At 48.4% G+C, this 24254-nt stretch overlaps 1 protein-coding gene across 2 annotated transcripts in view; it reads right to left on the minus strand.

Annotated features, from left to right (window-relative positions):
* The window catches only part of LOC141257933 (uncharacterized), a 61585-nt gene extending 40728 nt beyond the window's left edge, over positions 1-20857 (minus strand). The window contains exon 1 of one of the 2 annotated variants that reach the window (XM_073672934.1): positions 20189-20857. The gene's annotated coding sequence lies outside the window, so the exon portion shown is untranslated. The remainder of the gene's footprint in view (positions 1-20188) is intronic. The other variant, XM_073672933.1, reaches the window with a different exon arrangement.
* Between the last annotated feature and the right edge of the window lie 3397 nt (positions 20858-24254).

Raw genomic sequence — 24254 nt, forward strand, 5'->3', positions numbered from 1 at the left:
GGTTCTCTAAAATTGACCTTAAGGGGGCATACAATTTGTTGCGCATGAAGGAGGGTGATGAATGGAAGACTGCTTTTAACACTCCTGTGGGTCATTTTGAGAATCTGGTTATGCCTTTTGGTCTCACCAATGCTCCAGCATTTTTTCAGAATCTTATTAATGATATCCTTAGACCTTTAATCGGCAAAAATGTGGTTGTGTATTTGGATGACATTTTGATTTATTCGCCGGATCTGGAGTCTCATTGGCGGAGCGTACGTGAGGTATTACAGTTATTAATGGACAATTCACTTTTTGCTAAGCTGGAGAAATGTGAGTTTGCTGTACAGAGAATTAGTTTTTTGGGCTACATTATCTCCAGTGAAGGTTTTGAGATGGACCCGGTTAAAGTTCAAGCTGTGCAGGAATGGCCTAGGCCTATTGGTTTGAAATCGATACAGAGGTTTTTGGGTTTCGCCAATTATTACAGAAAATTCATAAAAAAAATTTCTATTATTGTCAAACCGCTGACCGATCTCACCAGGAAAGGTGCTAATGCGGTTCAGTGGACTTCTGAGGCCATTGAAGCTTTTGTGTTTTTAAAGGAGAGGTTCACCTCTGCTCCCATCCTTATGCAGCCTGATGTGACTAAGCCGTTTTTGGTTGAGGTTGATGCTTCTTCGGTGGGGGTTGGTGCGGTGTTGTCTCAGGAAAACAAGGATGGAGTACATCCCTGTGCCTTTTTTTCAAAAAAATTTTCCGAGACTGAACTTAATCACGATATTGGTAATCGGGAATTGCTGGCGATTAAACTCGCATTTGAACACTGGCGTCACCTCTTGGAAGGTGCTGAATTTCCCATTCAGGTTTTCACTGATCATAAAAATCTGATCTATCTTGATGCTGCCAAGCGCTTGAATGCCCGTCAGGCTAGGTGGGCACTTTTTTTCTCGCGGTTTAATTTTTCCGCTACTTACATCCCGGGTACCAAGAATGTTAAAGCGGATGCTTTGTCTCGCAGCTTTTCTCCCATGGTCGGTGTGGAGGAGGAGGAGGAGACCATTTTACAAGAAGGTGTTGTGATTGCTGCTTTGGACTCCGTTTTGGAGGATGAGATTCTTAAAGCATAGGAGAATGCCCCATCTAACACTCCCCATGGGAGGTTGTTTGTGCCTAGGACCTTTAGGAGAGATTTGTTTGTTGAGTGTCATGAGTCTCGGTTGGCAGGTCATCCAGGAATTTCTGAGACCAAGAGACTTGTGGGTCGCAGTTTTTGGTGGCCTGGATGGCAGAAGGAAGTCATTAAGTGGGTGCGCCAATGTACTGTGTGTGCAAGATCCAAGTCTTCGCATGCTCCTGCTGCGGGGTTGCTTTGCCCTCTGGAGGTTCCTAGTGCACCTTGGACACATCTGGCTATGGACTTTATTACTGACCTTCCTCCCTCTGAAGGTTTCACGGTCATCTGGGTGGTCGTGGACCGTTTTAGCAAGATGTGTCACTTGGTTCCCTTCATCAAACTGCCTTGCGCTAAGACACTCGCTAAGGCCTTTGTCAAGGAGATTGTCAGACTACATGGTGTTCCTACTGACATTGTTTCTGATAGGGGACCTCAGTTCGTGGCTTGTTTTTGGCGTGCCTTTTGTGACAGGTTGGGAGTTCATTTGTCGTTTTCATCCGGATATCATCCTGAGTCTAATGGCCAGACAGAAAGGACGAACCAGGATGTTGAGCAGTTCTTGCGTTGTTTTGTGGCAGACAATCAAGAGGGGTGGTCTGAGTTTCTGCCACTTGCTGAATTTGCTCTTAACAACCATACATCCTCTTCTGCTGGGTGTTCGCCTTTTTTTTGTTGTTCTGGGAGACATCCGTCTTTTGGGTCATTTTCCAAATTGGTTTCGGCTGTGCCTGAGGAGGAGAGTTTTTCCGGTGATTTGGAGAGGGTTTGGACGGATGTGCGTGGTAATCTTCAGGAAGCTAACAAAAAATCTAAGAGGTACTTTGATAGGAAACGGCAAGAGGTTTTGTTTGCTGTTGGTGACATGGTTTGGTTGTCCTCTAAGAATCTGCGATTGAGGATTCCTTCTAAAAAATTGGGTCCCAAGTACGTAGGGCCCTTTAAGGTACTTCAGATAGTTAACCAATCTGCTGTTAGGCTGGAGGTTCCTACGTCCTGGAGGATTAATCCGGTGTTTCATGTTTCTCTGTTGAAAAAAGCTGATGTGTCGGATGGTGATGCCTCTGCCACTGTTCCTCCGGTGGTGGAGGACGGGGAATATGAAATTTCCCGCATCCTAAATTCTAGACGGTATAGAGGGAGTTTGCAGTATCTCGTCGCTTGGAAGGGTTTCGGACCTGGGGATAACTCATGGGTGAGGGCGGATGATGTTTCTGCCCCCAGACTTGTCCGAGCGTTTCACAGGAGGTTTCCTGGTAAGCCTGGGCCTAGGGGATCCGGAGGATCCTCTTAGAAGAGGGGGTACTGTTACATCTCTCCTGTTAGTCTTTTTTTAGTTTGCTGGTCACATGACCATTTTGCCTATTTATTCCGGCTCCGCCCTCCTGGCTTTGCTGGACTTCATTTGTATTTACTACTGTTGAGCTAGCTTGTTGCTCTATTGCCTTACTCTGTTAGTTTTGCTAGGTCTTATGACCTCTTTGCTTTTTGCTATGTGTTTGTCTTTGACTGCTACTATTTCTGCTAGGAGGTGTCCAACTTATTCCAGTCCCTAGATCTTGTAGGGATCCCTCCCCCACATCTATATGTCTGCGTTCAGACTAGCCGAGGACTTTAGCGGGTCTGATCGCAGGATCAGTTTCCCCGTTACATCGTAGGGATCTAGTTTAGTTCTATTGTAGGGACAGATCTCCTGCCTTTCCTTAGTCTCTGTAGCAGATCATAACAGGTACATGCTAAGGTTTGAAATGGTGATTGATACACCAAGGAACAGAAAGAGCTGGTGGTAGGAGGATGCAAAAATCTGATTCTTCCCCATATTTTCTCCACCGGGAATGCCAGGCAACAATATAGTAGCATTTCTCCAACACTCTACCGTGAATCTAAATCCCCACTGAAATACATTTTAAAAGAACACATTATCCAGCTAAGTATAAACCATCAGGCACCCCTCATGATACTGTTGAAGCAGGAGGATGTAAGTATGCGAGATATTGGTGAATCAATTTGATGCTGAAGTTTTAGGAATTTGTGGCATTCAATGAATTGGAACAATTTGTAAGTAAATTCATGTCAATTGCCATAAATGGTTGCTACCATTTTATACATTACAGAAGATTGTATCAGCCAGAGTTGACATAGGCAGACTGGGCAGACTTAGCTATAATATTTTGTATCACATCTCATGGTATAGCAGAGCTAATCGGAAGTGTGGCACCCTGCTACAACAGGTACCATAGGGCCCAAAAGGGTGCATGGATGGACTTCTCCACCAGAGGACCTCATTACAAACAGACACCTCCACCCTTCCACCTCATACCACCAGAGGGAGCCCTGTTAGGGATATAAATATGGAGGGTGGAGTCAGGCAGTTCAGTAAGTGAGTAGTGAGTCCGAGAGCAGTGAAGACGCAGCATGTCTGTTGCTGTTCTGAGGGCCCCGAGTGTGGCCGAGGCAAAGAGAGAGGAGTTAAGGGGGCAGAGGAGCATCTGAGGCTCACCCCAAGATACAATCCGGACACCGGGTCGGCGCCTACAGGGTCCTCTAAACCCAGTAGGGAATACTGGCATACCAGGAGGCTTCCAGGCCCCTGGTCATCCTGAAGCTACCATCAATAACAGGACTAGGAACCACGATGGCCCCAGCGTCCAGGGATAGTGGTTGCCAAAGAAAATTCCTACTACCAAGTGGTCAGGTGAGAGAGCAACACAACACAGAAGCTAGGCTAAGTTCCAGGCTGGCCAGAAGCTTAGAGAGAGGAAGACACGGATCAGGAGGCCTTATACCCACTCACTGGGGAGAGTCCTGAAGTGCACCCTTCCTAGCAAGTACCCTGGACCATATCTGCTGTTACACCAGTAAAGGCACTGAAGAGTATCCCCTGTGTGCGTGTCCGTCATTCCCCCTGACCCGACCGGGCCATCTCTCACCTGCATCCCTTATATCAACCCGGCCGCGGGGGCCTGCTCCACCTGTGGGGAGCAGAGACATCCCAGCTGCCATCCCATCACCCCTGGAGGTCTGCATCAGCACTGGTAACTATTACCAGAAACCACAGGTGGCGTCACGAGACAAATTGTTAACAAAAGCACTAAAACCTCTTTTAAACAGTGACCCCAGAGGATGGGCCCGGGAGCCGACTGCCGTGACATCTCAAGGAGGTAAAGGCCCAGGTACCGAGTCTCCCTTATATATATCCCCCTGGGTGAGTCAGAAAAACTATCATAGCCTGAATAAAATCAGAGACAGTGAATGTAGCAGCTATTTTTGTGGTGAATCTGAAAAGTGAGGGGACATCACAGCTTAGCGATAGAGCTAGGGAGAGAATACCATAAGGCCTGTTTCACACTTCCTGATATTTACGGTACTGGAAAAAATAGTATCTGAGATATCCGTGTCCATGCGTCCATATGTACCTGTGTGGCATATGTGTGGCATCCGTGTGCCGCATCAGGATCACAAGTACCGGCGCCTGAGAATCAGCTGTACAGTTAGCGCTGTTCCCAGGCGCTGGGTGCTGGAGGAATCTCTCATCATTGTTCCCTGCTTGAGCTGCGATCAGCAACAGCAGGGGGCAATCTTGAGGGTCTCCTAGTGTAAAAATAAGAATAAAGTAAAAAAATTACTATATTCACGTAGCTTGAGGCGACTGCACACGCTGAGGAGCAGAGGAGAATGATTTGCAGCAGCGAGCGGGCCCCTGAACTGCGCTGAGCTCAATGAGTGGTGTCCTGCGATCAGTGCCAACAGGGAACAATGATGAGAGATTCCTTCAAAACTTGATGCTTGGGGACAGCGTTTACTGTACCGCTACTCCCCAGTTGCAGGTACGCGTCACACTGATGACACAGGGGTGTCATCAGTGTGCACGTGTGCGGGACATTTTGCGGACTGTGTGGCTTGCAAAAGCAGACATTGTCAGTGTGTTTTTTCCACGGACACACAGTCCATGGAAACACTGACGTGTGCGCAGACCCATTCATTTGAATGGGTCTTTGTGTGTAAGTGTCTCCAGTACATGTGAAAACTGGCATCACACATACCGTCTGATCTGAATAGTTTAGTTTTGACAAAATGTATAGTGTATGTTTTGCCAGCAGGACATTATTACTAAAGGACTATAAACCTGCTGCCAGGTAGTCCTGCCCTGCCCCCGCCATTGATTGGCAGCTTTATTTGTACATTGTCAGCTTTCTGCCTATGGATAATCAGTGGTGTGGGTTTGGTTACACACAGCTCAGCATTCGGAAAACTGGTAGATCTGCAGCAAGTAAAACAATGAGTTTATCAAAACTGCAGCAAAGTAAAGTGACACACTGCTGGAATCAGGGTCACTGCACATACATTATTCTGCGCTCAGATGAGATAGCAAAAACCTGTTGACAGATTCCCTGGAAAAGGACATCTGATATAAGAACTAATTAACAATACTCTGTTGGAGACTATCTTGAACTGCTGCAGTTGGATCTGAGTACTGAGTAACATTTCTGGAGATAATATATGTACACTGTATCAGTAGTCAGAACCAATTGTGTGGCACCCTGCTACAACAGGTACCACAGGACCCTAAAGGGTGCATGGATGGACTTCTCCACAAGAGGCCCTCATTACAAATAGACACCTCAACCCTTCCACCTCAAACCACCAGAGGGAGCCCTGTTAGGGATACATATACAGTACAGAACAAAGGTTTGGACACACCTTGTCATTTAAAGAATTTTCTGTATTTTCATGACTATGAAAATTGTACAATCACACTGAAGGCATCAAAACTATGAATTAACACATGTGGAATTATATACTTAACAAAAAAGTGTGAAACTACTGAAAATATGTCTTATATTCTAGGTTCTTCAAAGTAGCCACCTTTTGCTTTGATGACTGCTTTGCACACTCTTGGCATTCTCTTGTTGAGCTTCAAGAGGTAGTCACCGGAAATGGTTTTCCCTTCACAGGTGTGCCCTGTCAGGTTTAATAAGTGGGATTTCTTGCCTTATAAATGGGGTCGCGACCATCAGTTGTGTTGTGCAGAACTCTGGTGGATACACAGCTGATAGTCCTACTTAATAGGCTGTTAAAATTTGTATTATGGCAAGAAAAAAGAAGCTAAGTAAAGAAAAACGAGTGTCCATCATTACTTTAAGAAATGAAGGTCAGTCAGTGCGAAAAATTTGGAATACTTTGAAAGTGTCCCCAAGTGCAGTTGCAAAAACCATCAATTGCTACAAAGAAACTGGCTCACATGAGGACTGCCCCTGGAAAGCAAGACCAAGAGTCACCTCTGCTTCTGAGGATAAGTTTATCCGAGACACCAGCCTCAGAAATCGCAGGTTAACAGCAGCTCAGATTAGAGACCAGGTCAATGCCACACAGAGTTCTAGCAGCAGACACATCTCTTCAAAAGCTATTAAAAGGAGACTTTGTGTAGCAGGCCTTCATGGTAAAATAGCAGCTAGGAAACCACTGCTAAGGACAGGCAACAAGCAGAAGAGACTTGTTTGGGCTAAAGAACAAAAGGAATGGACATTAGACCAGTGGAAATCGGTGCTTTGGTCTGATGAGTCCAAATTTGAGATCTTTGGTTCCAACTACCGTGTCTTTGTGAACGGATGGACTCTACATGACTGGTTCCGACCGTGAAGCATGGAGGAGGAGGTGTGATTTTGTGGGGGTGCTTTGCTGGTGACAATGTTGGGGATTTATTCTAAATTGAAGGCATACTGAACCAGCATGGCTACCACAGCATCTTGCAGCGGCATGCTATTCCATCCGGTTTGCGTTTAGTTGGACTAACATTTATTTTTCAACAGGACAATGACCCCAAACACACCTCCAGGCTGTGTAAGGGCTATTTGACCAAGAAGGAGAGTGATGGGGTGCTACGCCAGATGACCTGGCCTCCACAGTCACCAGACCTGAACCTAATCGAGATGGTTTGGGGTGAGCTGGCCCGCAGAGTGAAGGCAAAAGAGCCAACAAGTGCTAAGCATCTCTGGGATCTCCTTCAAGATTGTTGGAAGACCATTTCCGGTGACTACCTCTTGAAGCTCATCAAGAGAATGCCAAGAGTGTGCAAAGCAGTCATCAAAGCAAAAGGTGGCTACTTTGAAGAACCTAGAATATAAGACATATTTTCAGTTGTTTCACACTTTTTTCTTAAGTATATAATTCCACATGTGTTAATTCATAGTTTTGATGCCTTTAGTGTGAATGTACAATTTCCATAGTCAAGAAAATACAGAAAAATCTTTAAATGAGAAGGTGTGTCCAAACTTTTGGTCTGTACTGTATGGAGGGTGGAGTCAGGCAGATCAGTTTAGTAAGTCTGAGAGCAGTGAAGACACAGTACGTCCATTGCTGTTCTGAGGGCCCTGAGTGTGGCCGAGGCAGGAGGAGAGGAGAGAGGAGTTAAGGGGGCAGAGGAGCATCTGAGGCTCACTCCAAGACACATCTGGACACCGGGTCCGCGCCTACAGGGTCTTCTATACCCAGTGGGGACAACCGGCATACCAGGAGGCTTGCAGACCTTTGGTCATCCTGAAGCTACCATCAATAACAGGACTAGGAACCACGAAGGCCCCGGCATCCTGGGATAGTGGTTGCCAAAGAAAATTCCTACTACCAAGCGGTCAGGTGAGAGAGCAACACAACACAGAAGCTAGGCTAAGTTCCAGGCTGGCCAGAAGCTTAGAGAGATGAAGACACGGATCAGGAGGCCTTATACCCACTCACTGGGGAGAGTCCTGAAGTGCACCCTTCCTAGCAAGTACCCTGGACCATACCTGCCATTACACCAGTAAAGGTACTGAAGAGAATCCCCTGTGTGCGTGTCCGTCATTCCCCCTGACCTGACTGGGCCATCTCTCACCTGCATCCTTTCTATCAACCCTGCCCTGGGGGCCCGCTCTGCCTTTGGGGAGCAGAAACATCCCATCTGCCATCCCATCACCCTCGGAGGTCTGCAGCAGCGCTGTTAACTATTACCGGAAACCACGGGTGGCGTCATTAGACAAACTATTAACAAAAACACTAAAACCCCTTTTCAAAGAGTGACCCAGAGGATGGGCCTGGGAGCTGACTGCCGTGATATCCTGCAAAGAAGGTAAAGGCCCGGGTACCAAGTCTCCCCCATATATCCCCCTCTGGGTGAGTCACCACTCTTCCTGGCAACGCGAACAGGATTTCATGCCCTTTGCCACCGGGTACTGAGTGCCGTAATTGAACTGTGTTTAAACTGTGGTGAACATCGCCGCCATTACCGCGCCGCCGCGCGGGAAGAAGAGGGGCGTAACCGCGGGAACCAGAGAGGCGTGACTGTTGGTAGCACGCGAAACTCAAGCCCCGCCTCGCGCTCTGACGCAGCACCAAGAAGCGTCAGGTCCTGGAAGGAGACCATCGTCTGCGGAGCTGCAGCCTACCCGAAAAAGAAAGAGTAGGCTACGGTTTACAAGGGGGGCGCAACCATGGCCGATGACCAGCAAGACGCCGGAGCACCGGATAACGCTCCTGATGCTCAACTCGTGCCCGGCGCTGCTCAGGCCGGAGCGGCCACCCCACCAGCAGGGGTCGTGACCCCATTGATACCCATGGCCCTGCAATATATCCCCGGAGCGAAATGGCTTCCCTAGTATGACGGCAAACTAGACACCATGTCTGGATTCTAAAGGAAAATACGCGGTGTACTGAACATGTACTCAATGACTGGTAAACAGAGAGCCACTGTTGTGCTGGGACAATTGACTGGTGCCGCAGAGAGGGAAGTTGAAACCTGGCCAGCCGCAGACCAGGAATCGGTATCCTTTATATTTAAGAGACTGCAAACTGTGTTTGAAAACCGCACTGAGACAGATCTTCGGATGAGGTTCTGCCACAGCACCCAGAAACATGAGGACAGTATTAGGGACTATGCCTGGCGTTTACAAGAGGCCCTGCGGGCCCTGAAACAGGTTAGTCCAGCCAGAATACATGATGAGGACAATTCATCCGGGGGTGAAAGTCCCAGGAGGAAAGCAGAACTGTACGGTGGTTGGCCTTAGATCATCCAAATGCCACCTTTGACACCCTGAAGGACATGGCTATTAAGGGCCTTCAGCCCCTGGAAATATCAAGTACTGCTATCCAGCGTTACCAGGGTGGGGCCAGCCCAATGGCCACAGCGCTCACTGCCCCTTCATTAGCGGCTGAGACGAAAGTGGAAACAGCGCCCCCTAGCGAGCTGGACAGCCTGCGCTCTGAAGTGCGTCAGCTAAGTAAAACCCTGACCACTGTCCTGAGCGCCCTGCAGCTACAGACGGAGCCCGAGCTGGAGGGAAGGATCCTACTCGCCGACAGTCCAAAGGATGTCCCCTGGATGAGGAGAAGAAGGAGGACAACACCACCCCTTGGGAGGACCAACGGCCAACGTCGCACTTCAGGAGAATTCATCTGCTACCGTTGCCACAAGGCAGGTCACACAGCGCGGATCTGTCCTTTAAACGGGCAAACCCTGGGGCCAAGGGCCGACACCCTGGAGTAGATCAACCAGGCCCATCAACCTGGTATGACCGGTTTGTAGGAGGAAGGCCTTTCCTGTCCATCATGCTGGATGGCATAGCAACACCTGCACTACTGGACACCGGCTCACAGGTAACCATCATACCTGACGTCCTCTATAAAAGGTACTGGTCCATAGATGAACTCCACCCTAGTGTTGAGCGAACATGCTCAACACTGCTCGGTACTCGCCCGAGCATCACGCTACTCGGGATGTTCGGTGAGCACCAAGCATTTCCGGGTTACTAGAGCGGGAGCTCAGGTCTCCGCCATGCATGTTTGGCGCTCTTTAGAGCCAATGAACATGCAGGGATTGCCAGCCAGTCACTGTTATGCAGCAGCTTTGTTGGTTGTGGGCATTACATTGATTGGCTGGCCGCACAGCGTCACTTCGAGTATTTAAAATGGGGCGCCGCCATCTTGGACACAGACGGCTTGGATAAGAAAGTGTAGGGACAGCGCTGCTGATTTAGGGAGAGATATATACTGCAAAATAGTGTAGGGTCTATAAAGGCTGCCAGATCAAACAAACAGTTCTTCTCAGCACTAATATCCATCCCAGATATCAGGCAGGCAGGCTGTATAGGAGACACAGTGGTTATACCAGAAAACGCTGCATTACAGTCCTGTGTGCTCCTGTTGCTGAAATTGCTGGACTTAGCTCCAGGTCTCGGGGGCCAGGAAAAATCCTTATTTTTCATCTAAATCCTCTTTTTTTTTTTTTCCTCCTTCACACTGTACAAATACCCATCTTATTAAACTTTTGGTGCCCCCCCCCAAAAAAAAAAAGAAAAAAAGAAGTGTGTCCATGACAGTTCAGACACAAATATATATTTTTAAAAGAATTTGGTGTACGCCAGAGATATAGAAATGTGGTTTTGCAGTTCCACGGTTCAAACCTCTGTAATATCCACTTTTGGGCCATTTTTACCTAAAAAAAAAAAAAAATAGTTTGAGTGTGTCGCTCACTGTTCAGCGGCAAATATATCTATTTAAAATTGTCTGGTTTACCCCAGTAAATTATAACTGTGGTTTTGCCGTTCCACGGTGAAAAATCTCTATTATCCTGCTTTTGGCATTTTTTGCCGTAAAAAAAAAAAATTAATAGTGTCTCCCTGATTGTTCAGACACAAATATATCTGTTGAAAATAGTCTGGTGTAGGCCAGAGAAATAGAAGTGTCGTTTTGCAGTTCCACGGTTCAAACCTCTTTTGGGCCATTTTTAACTAAAAAAAAACAGTTTGAGTGTGTCGCTCACTGTTCAGCCGCAAATATATCTATTTAAAATTGTCTGGTTTACCCCAGTAAACAATAACTGTGGTTTTGCCATACCACGGTAAAAAATCTCTATTATTCAGCTTTTGGTATTTTTACCGTAAAGAAAAACAGTAATAGTTTCTCCCTGATTGTTCAGATTGTTTAAAAGAGTCGGGTGTAGGCCAGAGAAATAGAACTGTGGTATTCCTCTTCCACGGTTCTAATCTACTTTTTATTACCCTTTTTCCATGGATAGTGCGAGTGTAAGCTATTTTGCGGTGTACGGAGCGGAGCCGCGCGTGTACGAGGTGTACGGAGCGGAGCCGCGCGTGTACGAGGTGTACGGAGCGGAGTCGCGCATGTACGAAGCCGCGTGTGTAGGAGGTGTACGGAGCGGAGCCGCATGTGTACGAGTGTGTGGAGCGGAGCTGCGTGTACGAGGTGTATGGAGCGGAGCCGCGCATGTACGAGGTGTGCGGAGCAGAGCGGAGTCAAGCGTGTGCGAGGTGTACGAAGCGGAGAAGAGCGGCGCGAGTACGAGGTGTACGAAGTGGTTCAGCACACGTACGGAGCAGAGCCGCGCGTTTACGAGGTGTACGGAGCGGATCCGCGTGTGTACGAGGTGTATGGAGTGGAGCCGTCCGTGTACGAGGTGTATGGAGTGGAGCCGCACATGTACGAGTGTGCGGAGCGGATCCACGTGTATGAGGTGTACGGAGCGGAGCCGCGCGTGTAGGAGGTGAGCAGAGTGGATCCGCGCGTGTACGGAGCGGATCCGCGCGTGTACGAGATGTACGGAGCTGATCCGCGCATGTATGAGGTGTACGGAGCAGATCCGCGCGTGTACGAGGTGTTCGGAGCGGATTCGCACGTGTGCGAGGTGTACGGATCAGAGTCGTCCGTGTACGAGGAGTACGGAGCGGAGCCGCACATGTACGAGTGTGCGGAGTGGATCCGCGTGTATGGAGCGGAGCCGCGCGTGTAGGAGGTGTGCAGAGTGGATCCGCGCGTGTACAAGGTGTACGGAGTGGATCAGATCCGCGCGTGTACGAGATGTATGGAGCGGATCCGCGCGTGTATGAGGTGTACGGAGCGGAGCCCTGCATGTACGAGTGTGCGGAGCGGAGCCGCGCGTGTACGAGGTGTGCGGAGCAGAGCACAGAGTGGAGCCGCGTGTGTACGAGGTGTGTGGAGCAGAGCGGAGCCGCGCATATATTAGGTGTACAGAGCGGTGCCGTCGGTGTACGAGGTGTACAGAGTGGAGCCAAGCGTGTACGGAGTGGAGCCGCGCGTGTATGAGGTGTGCGGAGCGGAGCCACGCGTGTACGAGGTGTGCGGAGCCGTGCGAGTTCGTGGTGCACGGAGCGGAGCAGCATGTGTACGAGGTGTACGGAGCGGAGCCACGCGTGTATGAGATGTATGGAGAAGAGCGGATCCGCGCGTGTTCGAGGTGTACGGAGCAGATCAATGCATGTACGCGGTGTACGGAGCGGAGCTGCGCGTGTACGCGGTGTAAGGAGCGGAGCAGCGTGTGTACGAGGTGTACAGAGAGGAGCGGATCCACGCGTGTACGAGGTGTAGGGAGCGGATCCGCGCCTGTACGAGGTGTATGGAGCCGCGCCGCGCATGTACGAGTGTACGGAGCGGAGCCGCGCGTTTATGGATCAGAGCCGTGGGTGTATGAGGTATTTTTGTTTTTGGGTTATTTATTTTACCTTATACACAAGTCTTTACCCTGGAAAGGATGTGTTCAGTCACAGGAAAGCATTTTCAGTTTCGTTTTTGAACGTTTTATTGTGAGCCCGTAAAAGTGGCTTAATTCCTCTGACCACATTGTTGACAGCAGTGACCTGGGGGTCAGAAATGCTTCCTGGGGCGATCCCCATGTTGTCCCCATGTCATTTGAGCACTGTCACTATCGTTTTGGGCACTCTTTAGGCTTTCTACAGACTGCCTGGGGTGCCGAAGCAAAAATGCTCGGGTCTCCCATAGACTAACATTGGGCTCGTTGCTCAGGTCGAGCACCCGAGTATCACGGCGAGCTCGGCCCGAGCTTCGAGCACCCGAGCATTTTAGTGCTCGCTCAACACTACTCCACCCGCCAGCCCAAAATCTCTCTGTGTATGCCTCTAACGGCCTTCCTCTTAACCTAGTAGGGGTTAAGGACGTGACAGTGAAGGTGGGGAGAGTGGAAATAAAGGACCAAGGACTGATTGTTATAGAATCCAATCCTGGTGATACAGACTTGTATATGATACTTGGTACAAATATTGTTGGTAACTGTTTGGGAGAAGTGTTGTTTTTGTGCCAACAGATTGCTGACACTGCCAAACCAGGGCAGAGGAAGGTGCTCCAAAAGGAAATTCGAGCCCTCCTGTACCAGCAACAGGTAAAGCTAACAGGTGGTGAGATTGGTAATGTACGGGTGACAGACCCGATACCCATTGTTATTCTCCCAATGAGTGAAATGCTGATTTGGTGTAGGGCAGCAATAGGTCTCAAGGGACAGAACTACCAGGCGGTAGTAGAGCCCATCAGTTCAGAGCACAGACCTACACTCCTAACTGCTAGAGGGGTAGTTGATGTACGCAATGGAAGGGTACCCGTATGTCTCCTAAATTGTAGGGAGGAGGAAGTTAAATTGCCAAGGTATGCCACTGTTGCCAGACAGTATACTGTGAATAATGATGCCATACACACAGTGGAATCCTTGACCCCACCGGATACAGTGGAGGACAATGACTCCGATGCTCAGCTGGAGGAATGGTGTCAACAGCTCCATGTTGGGACTGACGCCACTCCTGTCCATCAGAAACATGGTGTTTACAGAGTGGTTCAGGAATATGAACAGGTGTTTAGTAAGCACCCACTTGATTTTGGAAGGGTTAAAGGGGTACAACACCACATACCCACCGGTAACCATCCACCCATTAAGGAGCGTTACAGATCCATACCACCAGCACATTACCAAAAAGCCAAAGAAATGTTGCATGACATGAAAAAGGCAGGGGTAGTAAGGGATAGCTGTAGCCCCTGGGCAGTTCCCCTGGTCCTGGTTAGGAAGAAGGATGGACGGTAGCATGAGGATGTGTGTAGATTACAGACAAATTAATCGAATAACACATAAGGATTCATACCCTTTGCACCGTATAGAGGAATCCCTGGCTGCACTGAAATCTGCCAATTATTTCTCTACATTGAATCTCACTAGCGGGTACTGGCAAGTCTCTGTTGCTGAGGAAGACCGGGAGAAGACAGCCTTCACCACCCCGATGGGATTATGCGAGTTCGACAGCATGCTGTTTGGACTCTGCAATGCACCCGGAATGTTCCAGAGGTTTATGGAGTGTTGCTTGGGACACCAGTACTTTGAGACAGTGCTGCTATACCTGGATGACGTAATCGTGTACTCGAGGACTTAGGAACACCATCTAAAGCACCTGGCGGAGGTATTTGAGGCATTGTCCCGGTATGGGATGAAACTAAAACCTTCTAAGTGCCACCTGCTCAAGCAGAAGGTTCAGTACCTGGGACACGTAGTCAGCTCAGAGGGAGTAGCACCAGATCCGGAAAAGGTCACTGCCATTCAGAAGTGGCCTGAACCAAGGAACATCACAGAAGTACGTCAATTTCTGGGACTGGTCGGGTACTACAGGAGGACTATACCAAAAAGGTAGCACCTCTACAAGATCTCCTGGTAGGACAGTCCAAAAGAGGTAAAAGTCCCCCATTCCAGTGGAGCAAAGAGCAGACTGAGTCCTTTGCATCAATGAAGGAAGTTCTAACCGGTGAGGAAATCCTGGCTTACCCAGATTACAGCCAACCTTTCCTGTTGTACACTGACGCCAGCAACGAGGGACTGGGAGCTGTGTTGTCCCAGAAGCAAAACGGCAGTGAGAAGGTAATTGCCTATGCCAGCAGGAAGTTTCGCCCTACTGAGAGGAACCCGGAGAATTACAGTTCCTTCAAGCTGGAGTTCCTGGCCTTGATCTGGGCTATCACTGAAGGATTCAAACATTACCTAGCCTCAACTAAGTTCACAGCCTTTACCGACAATAACCCCTTGACACACCTCGAGTATGCCAGGTTGGGAGCCATGGAACAGCATTGGGTAGCCAGGTTGTCGAACTATCAGTTCACGATCAAGTACCGGGCAGGTCACAAGAACACCAATGCCGATGCCCTGTCAAGAATGCCCCACCAGTCGGACACCTAGGATGAAGTGGATGACTTAGAAGAAATTGAATTACCTGCTTTCCACAGAAGCGGAGTGGTCCATGAGCAACACGCCTCCAGAAGACGTCATGGTAGGACGCTGAATCCTTTACCTCATCACAGTTGGAAGGAGACCCAGGACAGGGACCCGGTTGTCAGCCTCATCAAAGGACTGATAACCCAAGAAGGTTCTCACCTGGAGAAGGATGCTCCTCCACAAGCCAAACACCTGTGGAATGAAAGAAGCTGGCTGTTCATCTACAGAGAAAAGCTGTGCAGAAGTTATGTCAAGCCTAGAACCCATAAAATGGTGTGGCAGATTGTTATACCCAGGATGGATATCCAGATGGTGCGAGAGGCCCACCATGACCAAGCAGGTCATTTTGGTTGGAAGAAGCTGGAAACCCTGCTGAAGGACCGGTTCTATTGGGTCGGAATGCGGAGTTCCATAGAAAGGAGGTGCTGGAATTGTAGGCCCTGTAGCCTCAGAAGGAAAGACTACGGCGGCCAGAAAGCACCCTTGCAGTCCATCAAAACAACCCAACCCCTGTAGATTGTCTCTCTGGATCACGTCAAACTGTCGCCCAGAAGATCAGGCTATTCCTATGCCCTGACCATGGTGGATCACTATTCCCGGTTCCTGGTGGTAGCTCCTGTCAAGGATCTGACAGCAGAAACTGCAGCAAGAACGTTCCAAGCCTACTTCTGCAGACCCCATGGATATCCGGACAAGGTGCTAACAGATCAAGGCCCTGCTTTTGAAGCTGAGCTATTCAAGGAATTCTGTAACATGTATGGTTGCAAGAAGATCAGGACTACGCCATTTCATCCGCAAACCAACGGTATGTGCGAGAAAATGAATAACATCGTTATAGACCTGTTAAAAACCCTACCTTTGGAAGAGAGGAACCAGTGGCCAGACAAACTACCTGACATAGTGGACCTGTATAACCACATACCCGTGAGTTCTACTAATTGTACACCAGCGTATCTCATGAGAGCAAGACCTGGAAAATTGCCCATGGACCTTGAGCTCGGAGTGGTAGAACCTGCTGCAGATACGTCCACTGAAGACTGGGACACAAGTCGGCAAGAGCAGTACAGGAAAGTACAAGCCTGTGTCGAAGGCAGTCTAAGCAAGGTGAGGGAAAGACAAGAAGAGGCGTATGCACCAGCAGAACCCTTGGCGCCGGAGAGATAGTGCTAAAGCGGAAAAGAAGAGGTCACAAGCTCAATGACCAGTGGGAAAGAGAGCCCTACACAGTGTTAAATTGCAAATTTGACAACACCAAAACCTGCCTGATCAGCAAGGATGGAGGTAAAACAACCGCAGGAGCCTCAAGAGACCACTTGAAGTTGTGCCCAGGTATACTGAAGACACCGGAGGAAGAAGCACGTCTTGTAATACCAGAGAAACCCAAGGAAAATGTACTTCATACAGTTCTAGGAGACTTCCCTGTGGACAGGCCTCAACTTGATGGAGCAGTTGTTATACAAGTAATACACTTCTGTCAACTGCCAGAAGAGCCTCCTCCACAAGAAGACCTGTGAGCGCCCTAGAAGAACCTTCTCAGGAACAGGAAGAGTCCCCAGTAATAAAAGGAGGATCACCCGTTGAGGCAGAGCATGAAGGCCCAGTAAACAGTGTACTTGCCAGTCCCATAGGGAGATTGAGGCAGTTTTATAATCTACCAGCACGTAGATCTGATAAGTTAACAGAGAGTGCATGCACATGTGGCACCCCTGATGATTCAGTCGCCACAGAGGTACTGCACCTCACCCAGAGGTGTGGTATCTCCTTCCTCTCAGGTAAAGAGGTAGTGCTGCACGGAACCCCAACACCCGCATTCAACACTACACTGCTCCAGGTCGGCTGGAAGGGCAAGATGCAATGTGTTTTCCTGCTGAGCCCTGTCCCTGGCTGGAGTGGGGGGAACCAAAGGTAGGGGGAAACTGTAGTGGGTGTGGGTAGAGGAAGTAGAGTAGGAGAGCACCATAGTAGGAGGTATATGAAAAGGGAAGCCATCTTAGGGTGGCAGATCAGTGAGTGAGGACAGTCAGTCAGGGAGCAGAGTCTCTTTAGGAGCTCTGCTCCACAAGTGGGACCTAGTGATAGAGGCCCAGGAGCGGAGCAGAGGAGGAAGGCTCCATTCTATAGAAGGTATCCCAGGGGGTACGGCGAGTGCAGGACGGCACCCGTATGCCCCGAATCTGCCAGGTGTCAGAGAGATCAGGCCGCAAGAAGGGGACCGGCCCCTGGACCAGCCGTGTTACTCCAGGTCTCGGCTAGAAAAACTGGAGGCTTCTGACATTTATGGTGCAGTTGCCACAGCCTCATCGTAGTCATCATGAGGGTCAAATAGGTCCGGGAACTCCAGGTTGCCCAGAGGGACTTCAGAGTACCCGATCGGGACTGTGTGTGGGGAAGTGCAGGGCAGGAGGGAGGAGACCCAGCGTGAGAAGTAGGTCTAGTAAGGAACATAAGGAAAGCGGGGTCCCGTCAAGCACTCCTGATCAATCTGAGGAAGAGCTGAACCCCCGGTCTGGTGAACGCAGCGTGACGTGGGAGACTGACACCCGTATAGTGTACCTGAAGAACTTACATAAGAGCTGTGAGTAAAAACTTGGATGACTGCACTGCACTGCCTCCGTCAATTATTTCAGCTGCGCCATCTCTCCCTCTGCACTGCAAGTCCCAGCATCACCACCCACCATCAAACTCAACTCTACCCTGCCCTGAGGCCCGCTCCACCTGTGGGGAGCCGTTCCATCCCAGCTGCCTTATCAACTGCCTCAGAGGTCTGCAGCAGCGCTGGTACAAATCTCCAGAAACCACAGGTGGCGTCACGATCAAACTATAAACCCCACATAAACTTTATCCCCCCTTTTAGTTGACCGCCCTGGCCAACGGACCGGGCCGGCCACTGTGACATATCCCTTTCCCCCAGCATCAATCGGCCCGGACTCCGAGTACCCCACAGCCCTGGGGGCGCGACACACAGACACCAGTATCACCCCTGTGCTACGAAGGTCCACACGAAGCACAGAAGGCCAAATCCCTGCCAGGTATAGGGAATAAATACAGAATGCCTACCATGTAAATAGTTACCCAGTTGGGTAACCATTACTGATATTTATGGTGTGAACTAAAAATAATGTGTTCATTTAGTTACCCGTAAGGGTATGAAGACTTGTAGGCTGAGGACTGTGAGCAGCCAAAAACTTCCCCTTGTAAATAGTTACACTTATCAAAGTGCCCCCTTATTTGTTTCATAAAAAGACCACTGAACAAAAACCCGTTTGGCGTGGCCGAAGACGTGGTTCAACACCTGGATCATTTATGCCCTGTAGCCACGCCCAGGGCTTACGTTGAGGGTTTTCAGGCGGGTCCCTCATGTTACCCTGTTACACCTTCATCAGCAGAATGGACACCTGGTGACGGGACTTATTGTAACATTGTTGTTGTAGTTATTATTATTGTTACATGTTGTTTCCTGTTTAAAATGCTTCAGTCCAGGAGTACTGAATTGTACTAGGGGGGAATGTAGCACCCTGCTACAACAGGTACCACAGGACCCAAAAGGGTGCATGGACAGATTTCTCCACAAGAGGCCCTCATTACATACAGACACCTCCACCCTTCTACCTCAAACCACCAGAGGGAGCCCTGTTAGGGATATATATATGGAGGTGGAGTCAGGCAGTTCAGTTTAGTGAGTAGTGAGTCCGAGAGCAGTGAAGATGCAGTACGTCCATTGCTGTTCTGAGGGCCCCGAGTGTGGCCGAGGCAAGAGGAGAGTAGAGAAGAGTTAAGGAGGCAGAGGAGCATCTGAGGCTCACCCCAAGACACAATCCGGACACCGGTTCCACGCCTACAGGGTCTTCTATACCCAGCGGGGACAACCGGCATACCAGGAGGCCTCCAGACACTTGGTCATCCTGAAGCTACCATCAATAACAGGACTAGGAACCACGAAGGCCCCGGCATCCAGGGATAGTGGTTGCCAAAGAAAAGTCCTACTACCAAGCGGTTAGGTGAGAGAGCAACACAACACAGAAGCTAGGCTAAGTTCCAGGCTGGCCAGAAGCTTAGAGAGATGAAGACACGGATCAGGAGGCCTTATACCCGCTCACTGGGGAGAGTCCTGAAGTGCACCCTTCCTAGCAAGTACCCTGGACCATACCTGCCGTTACACCAGTAAAGGTACTGAAGAGAATTCCCTGTGTGCGTGTCCGTCATTCCCCCTGACCCGACTGGGCCATCTCTCACCTGCATCCCTTCTATCAACCCTTCCCCGGGGGCCCGCTCCACCTGTGGGGAGCAGAAACATCCCAGCTGCCATCCCATCACCCTTGGAGGTCTGCAGCAGCGAGCAGCGCTGGTAACTATTACCAGAAACCACGGGTGGCATCACGAGACAAACTATTAACAAAAACACTAAAATCCCTTTTCAAAGAGTGACCCAGAGGACGGGCCCGGAAGCCAACTGCCGTGATACCCTGCAAAGAAGGTAAGTAAGGGTACGCTCACACGTTGCATTTTTACAGCGCTTTTTTATGCAAATTTAAAGCTCTTTTACAGTAACAGCAAAAGCAAAAACCTTATGCAAACACTTTTTTTCTCTGACTATATTGAAAAACTGCAACACTTTTAAAATCTGCCGCATTTCAATTCCTTTGGCATTTTTGGAAGAGGGGGGGGGGGTTCATCCATTAAAAGTAATGAGAAAGTGCAAAAATGCAAGCATGTATTTTTGCTGTGTTTTTGGTGCGCAAAAATGCAGCAAAAATGCTGCAAAAAACAAACAAAGAGCAGAAATGCAGAAGGTTTGTAAAGTCCCCTCATTCTCGGATCGCACCTTTGTATGTCGCCAGAAGTTTGGGCAGCATTTATTAGTACATCAGTCCCTCTTACTGCACCCTGACTGATCCCCTACAGCTCTTACTCCAGAATACAATGAGGTCACCATAACTGAACCTTTATAAAAACGACTCATTAGATAATTTGGGATCATTGCAGTAAACACCTACCTGATTAATTCAAGGTGAAATCATCCCTTGTTTGCAGCAACTTGCAGAACGCAAGAACACTACAATTATCTGCAAGACGTTTCCAAAATGCTTCCACTGAGTTTCATTTTCTCTTCTACAGAAATACGATGCCCCACCCATAATGAATCATTTTTTTAAAATAACTTATTGTTAACCCTTAGCTGTCTAGTGTCTTTATCCACAAGCAAAATTTCACATTTTGGATTTTTTCTTTAGAAATGTTTTTTTTTTTTTTGTTTTTTTTTTAAATGTTTATTTTTATTCTTGTTTTGCAAAAAACACATTGGGCTTTCTATTTTTTTTTTCAAATTGGAGTGGATTTCTTTCTAATTTGTGGGAATTATGTAGGGGAAATATTAGCAAAAATAATGAAAAATACATTTTCATATGATTTTCAAAATCTTTTCTAAGGTATTTGGGTCTATCAAATATATTTCACGAAAAGGAATCCTCAAATACTCCTGTGTATAGCAGTTCCAAATATGTGCACATTGTGTAGAGCATGATGCCGGTATACAGAATCACTATAAAACATTTACGCTAAATAAAAACAACATAGATAACATTATTCACAAATCCAAGACCAGAACCACTAAAATAATGCAAAACCCTGATCAGATCTCCAAAACTAATCTTGATCAGGCTGTAAAAGGGATGAGCCGAATTCTCTCCTTTGCAGGCTATGGATTGCATATGTTTCCTTTAACTACTTCTTGCTCCACAATGCATTATTATGCCAAGGAGCCAATGCAGGTCTATACAATGGGTTCAGAAGCTGAGCCTGCTTCACACAGGACAAGTGCTGGCTGTGTTATACATCCAACACCTGCCTCTAACTGCAGCGACTGGAGCTATCTCCTATTGCTGTTATCTAAACACTTAAATGCTGCTGTCAATAACAAATACTGAACTGTAATCACTAAAATCCCTTTAAAGGGCTGTCCTCTAATTTATACCCCCCCCCATGTATCCCACCGGGGCCCCTAAAACTTCTTGTAAATACCTTCTGTTGCTGATAGCACAACTTACAGGCATTATCACTGGCCGCTCACAGGCATCACGTGATCCCCGGCTGCAGCCGGCTCTGACATCTGCTGATGTCACGACAAGTGCTGGCAGCCACCAGAACCTTCCTGGTTCTAGGTGGATGCCAGGCTGTGGGCAGGGTTACCCTGCACGTCACACCCAGCCCACAAACCAGCAGCCACTACGGGGACGACAATGCTGAGACACGCCTCACTTGTCATGATATCGGCGTGGGGTCACGTGGTGCCTGTGAGTGGCCACTGATAGCGCCGCTCACAGGCATTATGAGCAACAGAAGGTATTTACAATAAGTCTAAGGGGCCCGGGGGGGATACATTGGGGGAGGAAATAAAGTAGTGGACAACTTCTTTAAGATGTCCATTTTTCACGCTCATCACCCCTTCCTCCAGCGATGTGATTGTGACGTTCTGATGTCTTGCCAATCTTTGTGGTCCTGTGAAGCTCAGGCAGAAGCTGCTCTCATTTAGCTTGAAGTACAACAGCAGCCCTCTCTGTGGTCTGCCATCTAGGCCACGGCCCCACTATCAGTATTTGGTCAGTATTCGGTCAGTATTTTTTCTCAGGAGTGGGAGCCAAACCAGGTCAGGAACAATCAAAGAAAAAGTATAATACAAACAAGTCACCAATTCTGCATTTATCACCCACTCCTGGTTTTGCCTCCCACTCCTGAGAAAAAATACTGGCCGAATACTGAGGCCAAGGAAATACTCTCCTCCAAGTTATGTTTCACTCTTGTGCCCAACTAATCTGCCTGTTCCCCCCTCTAGTCCTCTACCTCTGCCCTCAACTAATCATGTCTCTGGTTACCAAGTACCTAGTGAATCCACCTTAAAATAACAAGCATTTACAAGCCTGTCCATAATCTATCTCCCATATACATATCTGACCCATCTTCCTATTGCTTCCCTCATTTAAAGCAGGATTTTGCAATATAAACTAGTAAATAACATTTCCCACATGTAAATTGTGCTAACGAAAGTAGACATATTTTTTTTGTTAGGAAGTTATAAGTAGTGTTGAGCCACCCCCGTAGTGTTCAGGTTCGGTTCGGTTCGTCGAACACCGGGATGTTCGAGGAACTGTTCGTCGAACTGTTCATCGAACACCTTAGAACACTGTCGAACACCGTTAAAACCAATGGCAGGCAAACCAAAACATATAGAAACACATAGAAAACACCTTCAAAGTTGTCCAAAAGCTGACAAACTGTTCAGAAGATGCTCTCTTTAAAAAAGCCAGCCGGCAATTCAGCAGTGGCATAGACCGGTACTCGACAATTTAGACAAGAAGGAATACCGTAGAGCATCACACATAGATTAGATAGATAGAAACATGTCAGTCACTTATATAAGAAGTACAGTGACAGTGTTGGTTAATGTACTTGTCAATTAGTGTTAAAATAAAGGATTTATTAAAAAAAAATTGGCGTGGGGTTCCCCGTAATTTTAGTCTCTAGTGGAGGTTAAGCAGACGGCTGGGGCAGATGTTTGAAGCCTGGGAAGGGGGTAATACCCACGGAGCTTCCCAGGCTACTAATATCAGCTCCCAGCAAAATACCTAGCCTTTACTAGCTATTAAAATGGGGGACCCCCCCAAAAAAATGACATGGGGTCCCCCCTATTTTAATAGCTAGCAAAGGCTAGGAAGACAGCTGGGGGCTGATATTAATAGCTCAGGAAGGGTGCCATGAATATTGGCCCCCTCCCTGGCTAGAAACACCAGCCTTCAGCTGCCCCAGAAATGGCGCATCCACAGGATGCGCCAATTCTGGCACTTAGCCTCGCTCTACCCACTGCCCTGTAGCGGTGGCAGTGGGGTAATAGGGTTGGGGTTGATGTCAGCTTATAATGTCAGCTGACATCAAGCCCAGGTTAGTAATGGAGAGGCGTCTATAAGACACCCTCATTACTAACCCCATAGTCAAAGTTAAAAAAAACACAAACACCCAGAATAATGTCCTTTAATTGAAATAATTAAAAAAAAATTGACGTGGGGCTTCGCCCTATTTTTGTGTCCTGCCAGGTACAGCAGGCGGGAACGGGCTGCCCCCAACCACCAGCTGGCTATTTGTACCTGGCCAGACACAACAATATAGGGAAGCCCTTTTTTTCTTAATTATTTCATGAATTTCATCAAATAATTAAAAAAAAAAAATACATGGGGCTTTGCCCTATTTTTGTGTCCAGCCAGGTACAACTAGGCAGCTGGGGGCTGGAATCCACAGCACAGGGAGGCCCAAGCTTTCTGCCCCCCCCTCCTCGCTGCAAATTGCAGTCCGCAGCCACCCCGGAAAATGGCGCGTAAATAGAAGCGCCATCTTCTGGCGCTGTACCCAACTCATCCAGGGCCCTGGTGCGGTGGCTCACTGGGTAATAAAGGGGTGAGGGCCAACTTGGCATTATCAGCTGGCCCTAAGCCCGAAATTCATGGGGTCACGCCAATATTAGACATGACCACCATGAATATCTAGTAAAGTATTTAAAAAAAAAACAACACCCAGAAAAAAGTCCTTTAATTGAAAAAAACACACAATTCTTTATTGTTCTAAATTAAACCATACTTACCATCACGCCCATTCCAGCTGAAGCCAACGATCTCCTGCAATAAAAGAAAAATAATAAAGCAACATCATCCTTACCTTTCCATGGTTCAGCTCTGCTACATCGAGATGACAGGCTGGAGCGCAGCAGAACGCTGCCATCCAGCTTGCCATGCCGCAAACACTGAGAAGCGCAGGCATGATTGCGCTCCTCAGTGTCTCGCTGTGACGGCTCACCTCATGCACGTCACTGACAGCGTGGGAGAATTCTCACACTGAAGCGGTGAGTGCAGAAGAATTTTCCCACGCTGTCAGTGACGTGCATGAGCCGGGTTCATGCGTGCGCTTCTCAGTGTGTGCGGCATGGCAAGCTGGATGGCAGCGTTCTGCTGCAGTCCAGCCTGTCATCTCGATGTAGCAGAGCTGAAGCTGTCGTGGGAACGATGGAAAGGTAAGGAT

The sequence above is a fragment of the Phyllobates terribilis genome, unplaced genomic scaffold (genome assembly GCF_046119375.1).
Source record: "Phyllobates terribilis strain yellow unplaced genomic scaffold, ASM4611937v1 Scaffold_3__8_contigs__length_932513732, whole genome shotgun sequence".
NCBI lineage: Eukaryota > Metazoa > Chordata > Amphibia > Anura > Dendrobatidae > Phyllobates > Phyllobates terribilis.